Source organism: Fundulus heteroclitus, chromosome 15 (assembly GCF_011125445.2).
Source record: "Fundulus heteroclitus isolate FHET01 chromosome 15, MU-UCD_Fhet_4.1, whole genome shotgun sequence".
Lineage (NCBI taxonomy): Eukaryota > Metazoa > Chordata > Actinopteri > Cyprinodontiformes > Fundulidae > Fundulus > Fundulus heteroclitus.
Genome location: NC_046375.1, coordinates 24,248,153 through 24,269,534, shown reverse-complemented (window position 1 = coordinate 24,269,534; position 21,382 = coordinate 24,248,153). Strand labels below are relative to the sequence as shown.

Genomic DNA, 21,382 nt, shown 5'->3' with positions numbered 1-21,382 from the left:
CGAAGGAGTCAGTAACTGTGGTCGTCAGTCCTCCCTATAACATGGATATAATTTAACATTCCTCAATTAAAAATCATTTTTTATTGGACTTTTGTAATATTCTAATTATCTGAAAAACTGAATTTAAAAACAGTTTTTTTTCAGATAATTTGAATTTTTTTTAATCTATGAGCCATAATCAAAACGATCAGAAACAAACGTGTGAAATACCTCACTTTGTATTTTACACGTTTCACATCACTTTGTCCTTAATGAATCTATATTAAATGACTGAAATAAATTAGCTTTTTGATGGCAATTTAAATGTACCGTGATGTCCTTTTTATCTGTATATCAACACAGAGGCAGCAAATTGCGGTTTATAAGAATAACCTCAGAGAGTCCATTGCAGAAAGCAACCCAGTCTCCTTTTCTGCTGCTAGGGCGTGTTGTTGTTGGCGTGCGTTTATGTTTGCCAGTGCTCCTATGCGCTAAGTACATTGATCAATAACAGCGTACACGTGGGTCAGCGTCCACAGCAGGGTCACCTCGCAGGTATTTTATACAAACGCTTGAGTTTTAGTCAGCTTAAACATTCCATTGACGAACCTGTTACAGTGCCAGATGTTTTACTAGTTACACATTTTGAAAAAAAGTACATTCCTGCGTTCCTCGGGGGCCCGCCAGCATGACAGCTAGCAAGGCGTTTGGCTGCAGAGGCAATTAAGATGTGATAAAGCAGACAATGACGGGCCTCTGTCAGCACCTCCTTCACAGCAGACAGGATGCCAGCGATCAGAGTCCCTCCCTCACCTGCCTGAGAGCTGCGAGGCCCTTAAAGCAGAGGCAGCAGCGTGACTGACAGCCAGTTGGTGAGAGAGCTTCAGGGGAGTTTCATCAGAGCCGAGCTGCAAAGAATGTAAGTCAGACCCTCTGGACTGGGTTTCCCTCTCTCTTTTATTGTAGATTTGGGCATTTTCTTGTTGTTTTCCTTTTAAAACTGCAAAGTTTTGCCTTTCCCTATGTCAGATTTCTATCTGAAATGTACATGCAGTTTTGTTTGTGGTGGATGGGGAGCACTTCTTGCTGCCTTTGCATAATATTTCTAAATGAATTGAACCGTACATAGTTGTATCTCCTGTTTATCGTATTGCATCGGCGTGAACCGGAACGCTTTGATTACATTTGTCCAGATGTTTAGCTGAGGATTGGACCTGTGCCCTGCCAACAGACAGGTGTTGGGAATTTGAACTACGTAAATGAACTAGGACGAATTATAGCGTGTGATCTGTTGAACTTGTATCCCTGACAGAGCGTTTGGGACAACATGGCTCCAGTAGGCATGGATGGCGTTGCGGGCTGGGTTTCGTCCCCAGAAGTGGGCATCATCTTTTTGGTCGCCTTCCTCATCCTAAGCATCACTCTCCTCGCCGTATGCACCCAATGCAGGTGAGAGGACAAAAAAAACGAGACTTCAGTTTCAATCTGTTCTTGTTACGTCAACTCTGGCTTTCTCTTGTTTGATAAAAAAGAATAATAATTAGAGCTGTTAGCTAAATGCTTTGCTGCCTCGTTGTGTAGCAGGAATTACAGGAATTAAAACAGCGTCAGCAAGAAAGAAAAACCATTAAATGGAGACCAAGAAGTTTCTGTTTGGGGCGGCATGCATCACGGGTGATTCATATCTTCTCTTCCTAAAGGGCTTTAATTGTCGCCCGTTCATCTGAAAGCGCAGGGGAGACTAGTCTGACCTGACAGGTGGTTTTCAGATGAAGGGCGTCGGCAGGTTGAGGAGGAGAAGGAAGCAATCAGAGAGAGAGGGAGGGTAGCCGGGCCTTTGTGTGTAAAGCGTGAGTGTTGCACAACCGTGGCACACATTGCCGGCATGTGTTTGTGTGAATAACTGCGGCTGTCACACCAAACATGCCAGCGAGAGAGACGGAGGAAGAAAACATTGACGGCTGTTTTTTTTTCTCTTGGCAGCTTGTTCTTGAATATCCGGCTGATCTGTTTCTGTTTTTTGTTTTTCAGAGGAAAGAAATGGTTATTCAACTAAACAGATCAGCTGATAGAATACTAAAAAAACAACAACAACAACAACAAACCAGAGTGGCTCTTTAGTTAGGAGAAAAGATGTGATGCACAAAGGTGTTTTGCTTTATGGTTATCCAGGGAGTGTCTTTGAGACACCAGTTCTCATTTACGAGACAGACCTGCTTTAAAGGGACAGGTGGGGTCTGGATAACTCTCTCGGTGTCCTAATTGAAACCTGGATTAGATGGTCCTGAAGGCTGAAGCTGATGGTTAATCCAAGGAAGGCTAAACCAGAACGGACATTCTGACATCTTAAAACAGCAAACTTAAAAACATCATAGTCATTCCTGCGAATTGCATTTTATGAACCGATAAACTTTTGGGATATTTGCATCAGGCTGTTATTTATTGCCGCGTCAATCATTATTTTCAATCGGAAATAGATTTATGAGGCGGCGCTCCGCTGCCTGACTGGAACACCGACTGAGAACCGAACACGTTTCTGGTGTGAGTTACTGTCTGATATGAAAGTAAAGCAGCTTAAAGACAAAAATATAAGTGTTTAAATGAGCTCTGTTTTTGTAACAGCCATACTATTTTGTTAGCTAGTCACCATGAACAGAAACCCTTTACATGTTTGGTCTGACAGAGGCCTGAGAACATAGAGGACCTCTGCCTTCCTGAAACAGCTCCAGTCTCTAAAACATCATGGCAGGTTATGCAAATGCTGCTTTAAAAGCCTTTAAATCATTCTAACTTTTAGATTTGCCGGTTATACAGACAGAAGCTTGTGATAATCTATGCAGGAAATTGAGAAAGGAGGCAGTGCCACACCAATGAGCTTACTGCAGAATTGGCTACTATCTGATATAAAAAGCAAAACTGTTTACAGTGAACACTATTTCATGTCTTTTTAGGCTGCCCTGGTTTTCTGTTAAGTAGCTACTCTGACTGGAAACGCTTTGCTTGGTCTGTTCTCCGCATGTTTCAGACTGGAAGACCACTGGTAGTGCTTGGCTTCATACTTTTATTTTCTGCACAAATAATCACCTTATCACCAAGCCTTAGTGTAAATATACAAATGTAATGAAGGTCTAATGGCTCAAAAAATAGCATTTACATAAACTGCTAAAACTTATTTTTAAGAGGGCATTTTGGCTTCTTTTAGATGTACCAAGATTCAGAGCTTTTGAAGGGAGGTTGTCTTTTAAGGTTATTAACAGGTAATATCTTAACCAGAGTATATAACCCTCTTGGCATTAATTGGTCCTATAGGCTGAAGCTAATGGCTATAGCCCAAAAAGGGGGGAACATCAAACCCGACTTCTACTGTTTTAAAAGAAACTTTCCAACAGTATTTGATGAACTTTTGAAACTTTATCGTATTCACATTGGGTGGTCGTTTGATGTATATCAACCCAGGAAATGCAGGTAGGAGGCAGTGCGCCACCAGTGATCTTCCTGTGGGAAACATGGTCTGGGAACAGAACACGTGAAGCATTTCTGACAGAGGTTCTGATATAAAACAAAAACAGTTCAAAGCTATAGTCTATCTTAAGCACCAAGAAGACTTGGCGGTGCTACCTCCATTTTCCTTCAATGTGAATAACAGCCTCATGAAAATATGCTGAACATTTGAAGGTTTTTCAAACTGAGTTGCCATGATCCAATTTGACCATTCTAAAAACTGGAGTCGTCTAAAGATGGAAGAGGACAGTTTTGGTCTTCTCTTTACTAGTTAGTAAAAAGGTTTACAAATTAGAAACCCCAGATATCCTATTAATTAGTTTAATGTTAGCATTGATTTGTAATTCTAAATGTTTCGAGTTGGGTCTAATGAACATGGAAGTCATTACACTGAGTCCTGTCATTTTCGCTCCTATCTGGTTCTTGAGAGTAGCCAAAGCAGAGCGATATTCCAGCACAATACAAATAAGTCAAAATGGATCGAGCATTCTCTATATTTTGAGGCTGAAGGTTCGTTTCTGTAGAGCCGCTAGTAACCTGAAACAGCTGAGTGAGTAATTCCCCCCAGGCTGGGCATGGTGTCGACACAAACGGGAATGAGCAGTTCAGTGCGCTAGAATGGTGGATGGGCAGTGAAGCAGCAGGAGGATAACTATCACAGGTACGCCGAGATTTATGGAAGGGAGCAGGACGTGGAAACGACTGTGAATAAGTCAATAAGACTTACAGGTGAAAACCAAAGATGATACAAGGTCCCAGGTTGGAGCTATGAATCAAAATATCCCGGTCAAGTAATGCCTGATCCATAAAAAGGAAACATAGAGTGAATCATGAAAATGTCTTCATTGCACTTGATGATCAACCATGTTTTTCACATTTTTGCCGTTTCTGATAAAGCTCATCCTCTGTTGCTTTTGAACTAACTTTATATTAGATTAGCTTGTTTTTTTTTTCATTACTTTTAATTGTGTGAAACTCTGCCAATGTCACGCCCCAATTTCCCCATTGTGCGGCAATAAAGCAATTTCTTACCTTACCTCTTTTCTCTTACATCTACAGAAAGAGCTTTGACCCGAACGACCCAAAGGTATGAGCACCTTCCTTTATTCCATCATTCTTTCTTTCTGCTGTCACATTTCTCTTCATCACTTGATCAATTATTCTCCAGAGAAGCACTCCATGCATCACCGCACAGACATAACAATCTCCCTCTGCTGTAGTAATCTAGCAGCTAATTCACAGCACTTAGTGGCTGGTCAGCAGTCGACTAGAGGATGGATGAGGTTTTGAGACCGTGGCTGCTGCTGGTCCCATAAGGTCTACCACACCACAGGGTCATGGCTATGGAGATGGAGCTCACTGTCCGTAACTAGCTGAGACAACTTAAAAACAAAGTTTTAGAAACACTCCGCAATTCAGTGATGATTTTCTGAACTGGATTAATACTTCTGTAGATAAAAAATCTTTTAATTACTTTCATAATTACAAAATATATCTATCTATCTATGAAAAAGGTTATAGAACCTAGCTGTTAACATTCATTGTAGAAAAAAAGTACTCAACCTCTACTTCTAGTGTTTGTATGGAGGCCGTTCATTAATCACTGACATCGCTTACGGGTGTCATTCATTTGTTATAAATAAAGACAGAGATAATTCAAGGGCATAGCTATTTAAATATGTGGCGGGTAGGAAACAGGTGTAAGTACTTAGTGCCTATCTATTGAAGTAACATTAATTAAGTAATTGTTAATTAGTCTGTCCGAATTACCCATCTGAGTTACTGAGCAGGGCTGCTGATGTTCTAGTGAGAATAACTGAACTGAAGTTACTTTGCTGTGCAGGCAAACCAATCTTAATGTTACGGTCCAGTTCGATTCAAACTATTTCCTAATTTACTACAGTGCAGGAACCTTTGACAAATAAAATAAATTCAGAAATTATATGTATGTATATGTATGTAAAACAATTCTTAGTATGTTTGACAATTTTCTTTATTTTCCAATATATGTCATTATTACATTAAGATATTTATTAATTTATTGATTATAATTAGGACATTTTCAAACAACTTTTCAATTATATGTTTATTTTTTACGTTCTAGCATTTTAAATAATAAATGGCTTGTACTTGTATGGCGCTTTAACTAGTCCGACAACCCCAAAGTGCTTTACACTAGTCATTCACCAATTCGCTACAGCAGTTAGTAGCTACCATACATCAGTGCCAAGTTTGCCAACAGGCACATCTGACCACCGGCAGCAGGCAGGGTGAAACCCTAACCCAAGGACACAATGACTGAAACGGACGGAGCAAGGGATCATACCGGCAACCCGACAATTGCATGAAAAAATCCCTAACTCCTGCGCCACTAACGCCATTATTGAGTTTCTCACAAAACTAAATAATAGTGAAATCTGTCTTTTTTTTTCACCACGCCCCCGTCCGTATCTTAGATCATCCAATCACTTTTGCATTGTGTTCTGCTGTTTCTGATACCACACTGAGGTGTGGCACCATTAAAATAGATCGCAGAATTTAGGAAACTGCAGCACAGCTTTGAAAGTTTAAAGCACTGACTGAAGAAAGCAGGAGCGCTGTGAACTCCCAGGCAACAAAACCAAAGGGAAAATACTGCAAACCCCCACATCAGCGATCAAGGAAGCATTACTCCTAACCAACACATACCAAACTATTGCACTTGTCAATGCCAAAGGAGTGACAGCCACCCACTCAGACAGACAGCTGCAGCTTTATCAGATGCTGCTGTAGCTTGAAATGTCAAACGCCCGGAGACAGCACATGCATGACTGAAGGAAACTGAGATCACAGCCTCTACAGAGAAAAAACCTCCATTGATGACTGAGCGGAGGTATTTCATTCCTCCCTGCTTGTTGCTGCGTTCAGGTGCTGTGGTCAATGACCTTACTCTGTGAGTTTGAGCTGGAGGCGTTGCCGCATGCAAGTCATGTAGGAAGCTCCAAAATGTTGTTGGTGTAGCTCATCGTCCTAAATCAGTTATGTAACCGCGCGAGCTGACAGACTGCAGGCAGATGTAGAAAATCTCAATAGGCTAAGAAGCTGGGGATGAGAAAAATACATCTGAAGCTGGAGTTAATATTTCTTATTTTATTTCACTGTTGTAAACTTCAAACCAATACACGGGACGACCCAACAGTCTTTAATCTCTTCCATCAATGCATTTTGAAACCCCAACTGAATACAGCTAGCCTTTTTACTACAGCTACAGATTTTTTTGAAAGACCTTCATTTAAGATTCTATTTTAGCAGTCAAATTTCACCATTTTAAGCAGGTTTTACAAGGGTAAAAATAATCGCTCTGATGATCACTTAAAATAATTTCAACACACACACACACACTGAGCCAAAACATCCTTTGTTACCTTTGAGTCTTTGAACAAGTTCAACAGAAAAGGTCCAGAAGGCTAGGTTATAGGATCACTCATAGCAGGGCATCTGCAGAGCTTCTATCATTTATTATTATTATTTCATCCTCAGGAGACCTATTGAGGGAGAACTCGCATTTTCAGTGGTCCCAAGGAGTACACAATAGGTTAAAGTGAAACAAAGATAACAGCTAAATACTGATGACAACGACGGTTTATAAGATGGAGGGTTGAACATTGAAACTGAGAAAGAGGAATCACAGGCGTCCGTTCAAAGCTTTGCTCTGGCACATTCCAATAAGATATGGATCTGACCCACCCTGTAGGGATTTTTTGAAGTTTTTGGAACTTAGCCACAATTGAGATTATAATGATTGTAAAGGTATGATAAAGACGCAGAGTGTTTTTTTCTTTTCTTCTTCTGTTCTTGTATTTGGCTTGTAAGTCAATAAACAGGCCTATTTTTGATCCATTACACAATCATGTGTACCACAGAAATGATTTTAAAACAGGTTGAGTTCCTGCCCCTAGAGGTTGAAGGGGTGGCTTCTCTCACATAAATTACATCACCGTAGTCCAGAACAGAAAGGGAAACTGTTGTGTCGGTGGTGAAATTAATGTAGACAGAGTAGTGTCATCAGCACAAGGACATAATTTACAATTTAATAATGCCTTGGCATGAGTCCCTTTCAGTCAGGAATAGCTAATGTTTGCAGGACATTGTTAACAGATGCAGTAAAATCGCTGGCATCCCTCTTGATAAACTCTAAAATATTAGATCGTTAAATAAAGCTAAGATTATTGTATCCGATGCTGGCATTCCACTATTGACTGAGTTTCAACTTTTTCCACGAGGGCGGAGAAGGCCACTCTGTAAAACCGATACTATTCCAGCATGTAGGACTCAACTGTCGCACATTTTTTGTTCTGAAAGATTGTTGTTGATGTTGTTGTATGTTCTTTTTTTTTTTTTCTTTTTCCTGTGTGTAACTGCTGACTGTGCAGAAAATTGCCATTTGGGGACAATAAATGTTAATTGAAGTTTTACCTAACAATTGTATAATGGAGAGGTTATATTAATTGTAAATTGTTAATTCAAATGATCTGAGAACAGAAACTTGAAGAATACCGTAGAAAATGGGGAAATAAGAAGGCTGAACATTTTCTACATCACCGTATTCCAATCTAACAGAGATAGATCCAAGAAATCTACATGATTAGTTTTTTTGTAGAAACCTTTTAATATTATCGACAACTCTATCTTAAAATTATTATTCCAAATCCTAACCAAGTAATTATTTCACCTTGTTTTTAAAAACAAAGTAAGTTGTTGCAACTTTGCTGAAATTGCTTGAACATTGTGGCTTTAGGAGCTTGAAAAGGATGTTTTGCAAATGTGTGAGTGAAAAGAGTAATAAATGTTGTTTAAAAATACATAAATATATGTCAATTTTTTAAATATTTTAACTTTTTATTTATCAAGAAAAATAAACCGAATACTGTATGTGGTCCTTAGTTGGTTCTAAAATAAGGTACATGAGAAGATTCGTGACACTCATGTCTGTATGGAGCTAAAGCTGTCGCTAGTTCTTACAGCTAACTTGAAACATGACTTCATTTATTGGTTTTATATTTACTGCCCTTCTGAATAATCACATCGTGACATTGTTACCACTTTTAATTTATGTATTGATGAAACAAGAGCTAGCTTACGTCCAGAATTCTGATGGACACATTTAGCTTTATTTTTAAACCATGTTTTTACCTGTTTTTTACTTAACAAGGTTCTTGCTGTACTCAGTCTTTTCAAAATATATGTAATGCTCCAATTCAAACATCTATTCTTAGTGTGTACTGTGGTTTTACTGCCTTAAAAACTTTCCGTGTGTTTCTTTGTAACAGAATAGAAAGGCCAATGAGAACACAAACGGAGAAGGTAAGTTTGCTGTAAATGGAAATAATTTTACTGTAAAAACGTAAAACCGTATGTCCAAGGCACTGACAGTTACCTTCTAAATTTTCAAATCCAGGTCTCGACTTCCAGTTGACTTGGAGGGATCACAAAGACATGCCACCTTCCTCACTGAAAAGACCCCAAGCAACGAACGAGCCAGTCACCCTTTCACCCCAACATTGATGTCACAAGCACGCCTCAAGAAAACCTAATTTCTCGGACAAGAAGAAAAAAAAAAACAAAAAAACATAATCTCGTCATCCAGTTTTCCTGACCTGACATTGGACCAAATGGATAAATGGACAAAAAAGGGGAGACGGAGTGGGAGGAAGACCTGGGCCTGTCCTCGGGCGCACTAAGCTAGCATCCATCCAGCTAGCATTTTCTCATTATGGCAGGCATTTACTGATTTGAGCAATTTTTTTTATGAAAGCCTTCCTTTGTTAAGTTATTTGTGTATCAGACATCCAATTTCTATCTGCTCTTTGATGTGAACAGAAAATATGTTTCTGGTATTTACCTATGTATATAGCTAGCAGAGCTATTTCAAAATATGTTGCTTGAACAACAGTATATGTAAGTGTAAGAATATGCAACCGTGATCAATGGAAAGTAGCAAACCCCCTTTTTTTGCTTTAAATTAACTTTTATAAAAGTGGTTAGGTTGTCCAGTCTTTAAGCTAAATCGTCTGTGAGTCATTTTTAGACGCTGTTAGAATCATCGCGAGTACACAATATTCCTGTTTGGTGCTATCTGCTATCTTGTCATGTAATATCTTATTAAAATAACTTTTCACATGTTTGCTTAGTACAGTAAGCTGATTAATATTCTTCACTTGACATCACACTATTACATTTCTGCTTTGCATTCCAATGCCTTGGGTAACTAAAGTTGGAGCACTGCCTTCACATGTAACATTGTAGCATACATAATTTGATCACCAGCCAAACCAGATTGCCATTGACGTTTTGGACATGTCAATAAAGTATACAGCCACAGTGTTTACATGGCTGCTACTCAAACATTGCAGCAATGACCCAAAAATAGCATTACTTATTCCCAGAGAACCCTATGCAAACACTTGTTCTGCACTGATGAAGATTCACCTCAATTCAGTCTTGTAACCTAAAGTGAATTCATGGCTTGACCCCCTTTCAGGTTAATTCAGCAAATAAAAATCTGAATAAGTATACTGCATGTATACTGGGATCTAGTGTGTGAATGACACACACTAGATCCCAGCATACATGCAGTATACAGACATTAGGGGCACAAACTACAGTGGCACAAATACTTTTAAAGCGTAATAAGATTGGACGTTCCAGATAGTCACTTTCATTTCCTTGAAAAACTTGTGTGTTTTTCAATACACCCCCATAGATGGCAAGATAGAAAATAATGAAAACCATCTTCATTGTAGAATAAATCCTTGCTTCCCAACAATTTAAGGTTCCAACCGGTGGTTATGTTTATCTTTAGTCTACGACAGATCACTCTGAAATTGAATTTGCAACAATTTAGAAGCACATATAAATATGAGTGTTTGATAAAAAAGAGTGAATGTATCCATTTGTTTCAGTTTTGGTAAACCAACAGAGTGACGACATAGTTTTTATTTTTGCACAACGGCTTGCATAGGGGAGGAATGTTAAGTTAACCTTTGTGGAAGAAAAAGCAGCAAACTGATTAAAATGATGTAAAAAAAATGCCATTAGCTAATTTTCTTTAAAAAATTGGTTTGGCAAAGATACATTTTGAAATTTTCATTGTAGTTTTCCATCTACCAATTTATTTATTTATTTATTTATTTTCAAATTTTACTGGAAAAAAATAGACATTTACTGCTTGTTACAGAAAGCAACTTTAGTTTTATTACTCCCTCAGCTGAGATTTTACAGCTTCAAGCTGTGATTTGCAATGGGCTGGGTTACTTTCAGTATAGGTTCTTGCTACAGAAGCTTCCCTGCTGACCCATTAAACGTTTCTGCTCCTTTCTCGGGTACTGATCTAGCCGCTAATAAACACCAGAAATGAGATTTACATTTTCTTTTCTGGATAACAAATGTTTCATGCTCTGTGAAGCACTTAACTCTGGATGTTTTTCTCAGTTTGTATCACAATTTGGAGGTCATACTATTTTACTTATGTTTTATGCATTTTAGCGGTCATATCACTTTCTTCCTGTTCCAGTGGTTGAACACTGCAGCCTCCGTTCTGGTTGGGTGAGGTCTATGCTAAAGCGTGAGCTGTAATGTAAACGGACTGTTGATTTCACGGGAGAGCCGACAGGGACCTTCTACAATTCAAAGAGAAGCAAAGGTCACAAGGCTTGAAAGCAAGGTGGAGTCATCATTCCTGTAATGCCTGTTGTCATCCCATCCGTTACCGCATAAATCAACTGACCCGTTCAAATATTACAGACCCGAGTGAGAGACCTGTTCGTCAGTGAGCCTGATCTTTCTGCCACGGTACAATAAAGTATTGAAGGCTATGAAAATCCAGACTTTACACTATTCATGTTTTTTGTTCGGATCTCACCGAGGAAGGACAAAGGTACAAACAAAACGGTGACAGCAGAAGGATTGTTGGGTAAATGTCAGCTGAGAGTGATGAAACGTACTAATTTAAACATGTGCTAGGTTTAGGGACACACAACTCTATTTTCTAGATTGGTTTATTTATATTTTATTCCAAACAAAAAACACTTGTCTGTGTTTGGTTTTCTGTGCTTGTCATTGCCTCTAGATGTCCTCGGTTAGCTTAATGTTGTAGATCCTGTGGCTCACCCTGTCATCTCCTTGTCGTCACTGTCAGTGATCACTCAGCTGCATCCACACATCCACCCTCCCAGAGTTTTTACTCCTCTGTCTTCATAGTTACTCCTCAGAACTCCCCTGTTAACTCGTTTCAATCTCAGATTAGATCTGTTTGTACTTCTTTATTCTAGATTTTCTTGGAACTTTAGTATGCAGGAGTGAGATTTAATGAAGGTTTTGGTTGCTAGAGAAGCCTGCCCCTGTTCGTTTTCTGACAACTCATCACAACAGCAAAGGTGAGTGTAGAGAAAGCAGAAATTTAGCTCTTTTTGTTTGTCCGTTTTGTAATACTTGTTCAAAGGTTAACATTTTCAACACAGTTTGGGCACCATTCCTGTCTACACTATATGCAGGATTTTTTCAGTGATTCCTCTGTGCTTAGATCTAAACCATTCCCCATGTCCTCTTGGAAGGTGAACCGGCACCCCGGTCTCAAGTATCTTACAGGTTTTCTTCCAGCGTTGCCCTGTATTCAGCTCCATCCATCAACGCCATCTAGCTTTCCTGTCCCTCCTGAAGAAAAACAACTCCACAGTTTGATGCTGCCACCACCATGTTTAATTACAGGGATGTTGTGTTCAGGGTGATATAGAGTGTTAGTCTTCCTCCAAAGTTACCCATAAAGTCAGATTTTGGTCTCATCTGAACAGAGCTTGCTCTTCTACATGTTTGCTGTGTCCCATCAGGGCTTATGGCAAAATGCAAACAGGGCTTTCTGTCAACAGTGGATTTTTGCTTGCCACTCTTTGATGGACAGATTTTTGGAGTGCATGACAAATTTGCTTGCCTCTCAACACATTCTCCCACCTGAGCTGTGCATCTCTGTTGCTCCTCCAGAGTTACCCTGTGCCTCTTGGATGTTTCTCTGATTCTCTCCAGCCTCCCCAGCCTGTCAGTTTAAGTGGATGGCCGTGTCTTAGTTTTGGAGCTGCGTCATAGTCCTTTGTATAATGGATTGAGTGCTCTGTGAGATGTTCAAAGCTTGGGATATTGTTTTATAATGTAACCCTGCTTTAAACTTCTCAATAACTTTCTCTCTGACCTGTGTTCCTTGGTGGCTTTTTATACCAGTTTTAGATCCCTTATAATGTTTAAAATAAGCTATATTTCAAGGATGTTGGCATAGTTTGTTGGTTCACAACGGATGTCCCATTTCAGCTCCATTTGTTCTAGAGATTGAAAGTTCCCTCAATATTTTCAGTACCCCCAACACTTCCCTATGGAAATTGTGGTGGTATGTTAATGTGTTGGCATCATTTTAGAGTCCTGGGTGAGGAAAGGTTGGAGCGTGGAAACTGCATATCCGTTCTGTGTGGCCGGCAATGTTAAGGCCGCAACGAAGTGCACATGTTGCAGGGTATAATCCTGATCAGTTTGAACTGAATAATAGGTTTGTATATTTTGATTATTTGCATTTGTATGTTTACTTAATTTGCTTTAAAATGTGCAAAAAAACAAAAGTAATGAAGTGGTCTTTCTTTAGAATAGGGGTTAGTTTAGCGTTATTACCTACATGATCCACTAGGCTAGGGGGACTCGCATACCCCCCCCCCCCCCCCACACACACACACACACACACACACACACAATACAAGTGAGTGAATGAAAGATCGGTGAGCCATCTTCTGTGATAATTTCTCTTACTATCTCCTTCTTTTAAGGTAATTAAAGGGATAAAACTTTTAGGAGAATAACATGTGGATGTGTACTAGCCCTGCATGTATGCGTTTGGTTTGCTTTGCATGACGGGGTTTCTTTGTTCGGTGCTTATTTACTGCGTGAGAAGTAAAGCTAACCAGTTTAGCACTGCTGCTAGCGGCAGGAAGCCTCATGTGCCGCTATGGCGCCAGCAGTTTGATTTGTATAAATAAGATTAATGCGCTGCCTGCTTGTATTTGTGCAGTTAGTACAAGTAATGTGTTTTCTTAATTGTTTTGATTGGGATTATTTCTATTTCATGCTTAGAAAATTACTTTTGACTGTGCTATGAAAACATAAAATAATTCAGAATGAAATGCCTAAAATTGTTAAATACATTTAATGTAAAATACTTATTTTTGTTTTGTTTTTAAAAATATATATATCTTAAATCATTTAATGTTAAAGATTATACAAAAATGGTGTGACAAGAGATCCCTGTGTTCTGTATTTTATTTGTTAATGCAAAGGCGATGTGAAACATTATGTGCTGGTTCAATTAGCACTTTAATTAGCACCATTAGTTTTAATATTTGTGTATTGTTTTTCTGAAATACACACTCAGTGCAAGCGAATGAATGGTAGAGCAGTGATTTGATCTTCTGTGATCATTTCTCATACTTTCTCCCTTCTTTTAAGGGGTGATACACACACACCTCCAAATTGCACACAGGCACCCCAGTGTTGAAAACTGTGAGTTAAAATTAAGCTGTGAGACCCGCATCTATCAATGCATCTATTTTCTGCACCCCTGTGGTCTACTTCTGGGTTGCAGAGCAGCTGCCACACCTCCTCGCAGTTAGTGAGACAGGTTTGCATTTTCAACAGTGGGTTAGGAAGAGGAATCTTTGAGTTGACTTCCTGACTTGTTGCAGCAGCACAAGTAAGTCTCTCACATATTATCCAGCACTTATGAGCACAAGAACACAAACTGACAAATGTGGTTTTGGTGTTAAATCTCAACAGTTTTCAGAGGCGGTGCCATGAAATGTAAGCTGTTTCACCCTCTACTACTCCATAGTACAGCTGAGTCCTTACAGTGAAGGCATGTATCTGCAGGAAGGACACTGTGGTGCCCTTTATTCCTTTCCTGACCTTTATGTGTGTTACATATACATGCTTTTCTCCACCTCTTTCTCCCACCGCCTTGCTCTTTTTCAAGAAAGACCAGTAGGGCAGGGATGGGTGGGTCTGGGCCTGCTGGATGTCACAGGCACCCTGGGATTTGGTTTGTTGAGTGGAATGCCCCTTAGGTATACGCCTTTTTTTTTTTAAAGAATGAAGACCTTCAAATTAACTGAAGACCAATGAGATTTCTGCACTGCAAAAAGGGAACTAGAATTAAGTGAAATTTTCTTGAAATCAGTGTATTTTTCCCTTGATTAGAACAGGTAAATAAGACTATTTGCCAATGGAATAAGATTTTTGCACTTAAAATAAGAGCAATTCATGTCCATCATCATATTTCAAGTGCAGGATATCTAATTATCTTATTTGAGGGGTAAAAATGCTCATTCAATTGGCAAATAATCTTATTTAGCTCCTCAAATCAAAGAAAAATATACTCATTTCAAGAAATTTTCACTCACTTTTAGTTCCCTTTTTGCAGTGTGCTACTCGTACCAATGTCACTTTGCTTTGTATAATCACTAACAGTTCTCCATCTTTAGCTGGACTGTTAAATCCAGACTAAAATTTTTAATCCCATATTTTAGAAATAAAGTGACATTTAAAGTGGTATGTTTGAGGCGTCTCAGCAGGGATCTACAGCTTTGGTATCTACAGTGGTTTGCAAAATTATTCATACACCTTGAACCTTTCCGCATTTTGTCACATTTCGACCACAAACACATAAATTTTTATTGGATTGTTATGTGAGTGCAACTAATTGTCTTCAGAATATGCCTGATGATTGCTAATGACTGAACAGAGTCCACCTGTGTCTAATCTAATCTCAGTACAAATACAGCTGCTCTGTGACAGCCTCAGAGGTTGGTTGAGGGAATATCGGGGAGCAAACAGCATTATGAAGTCCAAGGAACACACCAGACATGTCAAGGATAAAGTTGTGGAGAAGTTTAAAACAAGCCTAGGTTATAAAATGATTTCCCAAGCTTTGAACAGCTCATGGAGCACCGTTCAATCCATCACCTGGAAATGGAAAGAGTATGGCATAACTGTAAATTGACCAAGACAAGGTCATCCTCCTAAACTTACAGGCTGAACAAGAAGAGCACTGATCAGAGATGAAGCCAAGAGGCCCATGGGTGAACTACAGCTCAGGTGGGGGGAATCACTGGACAACTAATAATTGTGCACTGCACAAATGTGGTCTTTATGGAAGAGTGGCAAAAAGAAAGCCATTGTTAAAAAAAAAAATAAAAAAAAAACATAAGTCCCGTTTGCAGTTTGCCAGAAGCCGTAATGGAGACACAGCAAACGTGGAAGAAGATGCTTTGGTCAGACACGACCAAAATTGAAGGTTTTGGCCAAAGTGCAAAAGATGGATGGAGCCAAACACAGGGCAATCTTGGAAGAAAACCTCTTGAAGTCTGCAAAAGACTTGAGACTTGAGACCTTCCAGCAAGATAACGACCCTAAACATAAAGCCGGGGCTACAATGGAACGGTTTAAAACAAAACCTATCCACATGTGTCAGAATGGTCCAGTTAAAGTCCAGGCCTAAATTCATTTGAGAATATGTGGCAAGATCTGAAAATTGCTGTTCAAAAACATTCTCCAGCTAATCTGACTGAGTTTGATCTGAAGAATGGGCAAACTTTTCAGTCGCTACATGTGCAAAGCTAGTAGAGACATCCACTAAAAGACTTGCAGCTGTAATTGCAGCGAAAGTTGGTTCCACAAAGTATTGACTCAGGGGTGCTCAATGCACTTTTAATTTTTTTGTATGTAAAACAAACAAGAAATCATGTTTAATCTTCTACTTCACAGTTGTATATAGAACATCAATATAGAATATATTTATGTTTTTGGTTCTAATGTGGCAACATGTGGAAAGGTTCAAGTGGTATGAATACTTTTGCGAGCCACTGTAAACATAGTTGCAGAATTCTCAGTAGCCTATCTTCTGGACCCAGTTGCAGCAATGTTGATCTTGATCCATCACCTTAGCAAAGCAACATAGGCATATGCTGCTGAAGTATACCCAATGATTGACAAAAGGCCCTTTACTGTAATGTAATTACTGCATACATATTCACTCACCAGCCATTTTATTAAGTACACCTTTTCAATTGTTTGTTAACACAGAAAGTAAATCAGCACATCACATGGCATCCACTCATTGCATTTAGGCATCTAGACTTAGTGAAAATGACTTCCTGAAGTTCAAACAGAACGAGAAAGAAACATAAAATCATAGGCGCCTCCTGTATTGTTTTACTGGTTCAAAGCCACTGCTGGTGATGGTGTAATGCATTGCATAATATTGCTTTAAACGTTTTTTGTGTCCCTTAGTGCCAGTCATGCATCCTCTAAACACCACAGCCTAACTGTGATTGCTGCTGACCATGACCATGCCATTATTATCACAGTGTGGCTCTTCTTATGGCTACTTCTAGTTGTCAGGATGTGTCCTGATGTACCCGAACACAACCACACACACAGAGTTTTGTTTTAATTGAGGGTAATGAGTTGTGGAGGAGGTGACCAGAGACTGTACCAGGCTGGAGCTGACGACAGATGGTGAAGATGACTGTGGCTGGAGACGCGGCAGAGCTGGAGCTGGTAGTTGGATAAAGACCGGCAGACAGAGGTGGGAAGCACAGGCAGGCAGTCGTAGGGATCACAGGCAGGCAGACGTGGGAAACGCTGGCAGGCAGACGAAAGAAGCACAATCAGGACGGGGTATGAGTGAAGCAGACTTGAGGCGGAGGAAGGCGGTGAGGAAGGTGGCGAGGGACGAAGGCTGGTGCATGCAGGGAGGCAGCAGGAAGGAGAGTGACGAGAGGAGCTCGAGAGGGGTTGTGATCTGAGCCGCAGGGAAACAGGCTGGCAGATGTGAGAAGAGGCATCAAAGCGGTAGGATGATGATGATCCGGCAGGGAAGAGCTGACTGAGGTGAGCTTAAGTAGGAGTGTTGACAGGTGGAAAGAATCCGGGCTTGATTAGGGACGGCAGGTGGAACTGATCAGAAGGTGGAGTGGAGAACTGGGGTATATGGGAGGTGGAAAGTGCCAGAAACTGTCCAGGGTGAGACAGGCAGAAACTGAACCCTGACACTAGTAGGAAATCAAAGATCCCAAATTGATTTCCTCATTATGTCATTAAGTTCACTGTACTCAGACAACTTTCACAGTCCTCAGATCTCAATCCAAAAGAGTATGCTCGGGGATGTGGTGGAATGGGAGATTCACTACATGGATGTGCAGCCAGATATAACCTGCTGCAACCTGGTGATGCTTTTACATCAATACGGAGCAAAATCTCCCAGGAGTGTTTCTGAAACCTTGTTGAATTGGCCACATTTTTCTGACCATAAGGCACACTGTGAATTAATGTGTCTATGTGTGTCTTTCCACACACATAAGGCGCAACGGATTATAAAGGCACATTAAATATTCTTCCCAAGTGTTTAATATTACTCCGCCCCTCCGCGTACACACCTCTCTCCTGAAAGGAAGAGCTATCCGTCTCTGTTGGCAGGACAGAGTAGTTGGACTACACTGCCCTGTTTCTAACATAAAGCTAAAATCAACATAACTTTTATATTGAATTAAATTACTAGGTTTATTGTTGCTAACTCGTACTCTGGGCGCGGGCTTCCTAAAGACTCCCACATACTCTGTACTGTACGCATACTATGAGCTGCATGGACTCTGCACGGATGTTTTACCCTTCATAGTTCTGCGTACTGTTGGCTACATTTCTTGTGGCAAATTCCTACAATTCCCACACTTTCTGCCAGTGGGACAAAGCGGCAGAACGGATGGTAAAATGTGTGATTAGCTAGCTGAGCACCTAGAGCCGTTTCTGTTCCAGCAGGCTCCCACCTGTCAGTGAGACCAGAGATGAACTGTGATAGAGCAGCTGAGTGTATCAGGCTCAGTGTGACATATAAAACATGACCTCTGAGGAGTGAAGTACGCCTGAGTAAATTAATGCACTTCTAGTTTAGACATTACAGTCAGGCAGTCTTATAGACGGCTCAGGAGGCCGATCAGGTGGTGACAGTGTACTGTAATGCTCCGAATATTGATTGAGCAGAGCGGCTTCGTTGCTAACCAAAGTTTTACTTACACATTTGAATTGATTTTGAGTGCATTGTACCACATAAAAAGCACAACAATAATCATATATAAGGCGCACTGGATTATAAGGCGCACCATCAATTTTAGTGAAATTCTTGTTTCCTCATAAATACTTATTTTTAAGTGCTTTCTGTTTCGCTGGCAGTCTGTTTCTGTTCTAGTAAATCCAACTGGCCTTTGTTTGCAGGCTTCATTGTCAAATAAAGAAAATATTAAGGGGAGACTGTAGTAAAGGTTCTGAAGGGTTGGCGAAACAAAAGAAGGAACAAGTAGGGTTTGTTGATAAGGGTTACCAGGAGAAAGACTCATCTCGCTATAATGTTTACGAACCAAACAACGTATCATCATGAAAACCTCACATCGGTTGTCAAACACAGTGGTGGTGATCTGCTGATTCGGGCTTGTTTTCCAGACACATGACCTAGATTAATAAATGTCATTCACTACAATTGCATTTTTTTTGTCAAAGCTTAGAACGTGAATAAAAAGGGCAGATGGAAACTGTAAAAATAAATATAAAAACACTGGGTATTTAAATAGAGCACAGATAATCATAAAAAATATCTACAGAGTTAGAAGTTCAACAAACTAAAATGATCCTACCCTTATCTGAGTATTCACTAATATTTTCATATTTCCGACGTGCTGAGAAATAAAACTAGCATGGAATTTCTCTTGAAGATGTGCTTTGTTATTATTTGTAGTTATCACCAAGTTAATTTCAGAGCCAGAAACATGCAGACTCTGCCGAAGCCTGGCCAAAATTCGGTCTTGCCGCAATACGATGATCCTATTTACTGCAGCAAATCTGCAACACAACAGCTGGAAAAAAATAAAACAGAAAAGTGTGGCCCAGTCAAAGTCCAGACCCTAAGCATGTTTCAGTGTGCTGGTAGGATCATCCAGGTAATTCCTCCTGAGTGTTACTGTTGCCAAAGTGGCTCTACATGCTACTGAATAATCATTGGCTGCTCACTGGTAACAATGCTTTTAATGAACAGGACTGTCTTGGCTGTATGCAACAGAGCAATGCAGCACTATTTCTCTGCACTGAAGGCCAGCTGGGTGAAAGAAGGCTATAGTTCTGGTGCTCTACCCACATTTTTTTTTCTTTTTTACACATGGAAATTACAATACACCAATAGTTACAGTTAAGGCCAAAATTATTCATGCCCCTGACCTAGAGCTCATGTCTAAAGGCTCAAAGCTGGTCAGCAAATGTAAGGGTTTGATTGCTGTAATGTCAGGAGACACTTTTCCACTGATTATAGGAGGGGACAAATAATTTCCCCACCTGCCATTTACTATTCAAGTTTAAACAAAAACAGATTTAAAAATTGATTTGACGTTATTTTCTTAGCCGGCCTTAAAAAGCGCTTTATCAACTTAGCATCTTCATGCATTGAAGAGAAGTAATAAAAACATTTATTGTGACTGTCTCCAGGTCCCCACATAAATATATAAAGAAGAAGCCAGGGAGCATGATCAAGGGTACAAAGTTAGGTTGGAGGTGATCCTTTGACATAATTTGCCAATTGTTGGTTATTGCCGGTTTACAAAAATATCCAACAAATTAAAACATCACACCATATGTGATCCTACAGGTCTTCTGGGGAAGCCTCATTTCATCTGAGGAGAAGTCATCCCAAAGCAAGCATGATGCCGCTACCTCCGCGTTTCACTGTAGGTATGGTGTTTTTGTGGTGACACTCCAAATTTAGTTTTTTGGAATTTTGGTGAAAAAATGACCCTTTCATCCCATCAGACCAAACCGCATTCTGCAACAAGGTTTTTGGGTGATTTTAACCAGGCCTTGGTGTTTGGATTCAGGGGGAAATGATTCTGAATTTCAGCCTTACTTGTTACTGCAGTAACATAGAGAAGATAGAGGAACACTGTCACGATTAAAAGCACAACCACAACTAACCAGAAATTCCCAAAGCGCAGACAAGTTTCAGTCTCGTCGATTTATTAATTAGGTAGAGAGGCCCTGTTTTAGTCACGTAACTGTTGTTCCATGTTTTCTTCAATTATTGATGAATGTCTTCAGCTTGCCATGGTGCTTTTTCTACGTTACATTTACTGTCACTTTTTTGCATACCCATGCAATCGGTTTATTGAAGCCCTCCCTTAAGTGAATTTGTTTGTCTTTAGTTGAATAAAGAATATAGGTCACATTAATGTTGACTACATCATGCATGTGAAGACATTTTACATCCACATAATTCTTATTAGATAACGTGACGCAGTTCTATGGGATGTGTATTGAGTTTGAGGGTTATGCCAAAAATATTGGTCTCGTCTGAGCCCAATATTTTCCCTCTGGAAACAAAATGTAGTCATATAAGCCGCGACAACCCAGTAAGGTCTCTAGATGCCAGTTAAATCTTACTGCTGCGAACATTTGGCACAGCTCCTGCTCTCATCATTTCTTCATCATGAATCAGCTCAAGTCCAGTCGAGGCCTGGGCATCGTCCTGTCAGCGTTTGATTCAGAGAAACCCCGTCAGGTTTATGTGTAGATTTTGGGAAAAAGGCCCCGGTTATACTCAGTCAGACTGTATCGGTGCTCAGAGCCTAAAATCCCTGCTGACTGGATGTCTGGTGGAGAGGGTGCAGACAGCCGACACTAATCCGGACTCTCCAACACAGCAACAAACACGCATAACACACAGTCGGGTCCTGTGCGATATGAAGGCAATCCGTCGTGTGATGTTAGGGGGTGAAATGCCAGAATACAAAGGTTGTAAGGCTTG

General features: G+C 40.0%; 1 long non-coding RNA gene across 2 annotated transcripts; it reads left to right on the top strand.

Moving 5' to 3' along the window:
* Positions 1–742: 742 nt before the first annotated feature.
* Positions 743–9,641, top strand: LOC105917163. 2 transcript variants are annotated; one of them, XR_001165124.3, is made up of 5 exons: positions 743–898; positions 1,292–1,428; positions 4,540–4,567; positions 8,790–8,823; positions 8,918–9,641. It is a non-coding gene; the product is annotated as an uncharacterized LOC105917163 (long non-coding RNA). The 2 variants fall into 2 exon arrangements; XR_004932894.1 differs by having other exon boundaries at positions 1,288–1,428.
* Positions 9,642–21,382: the final 11,741 nt, after the last annotated feature.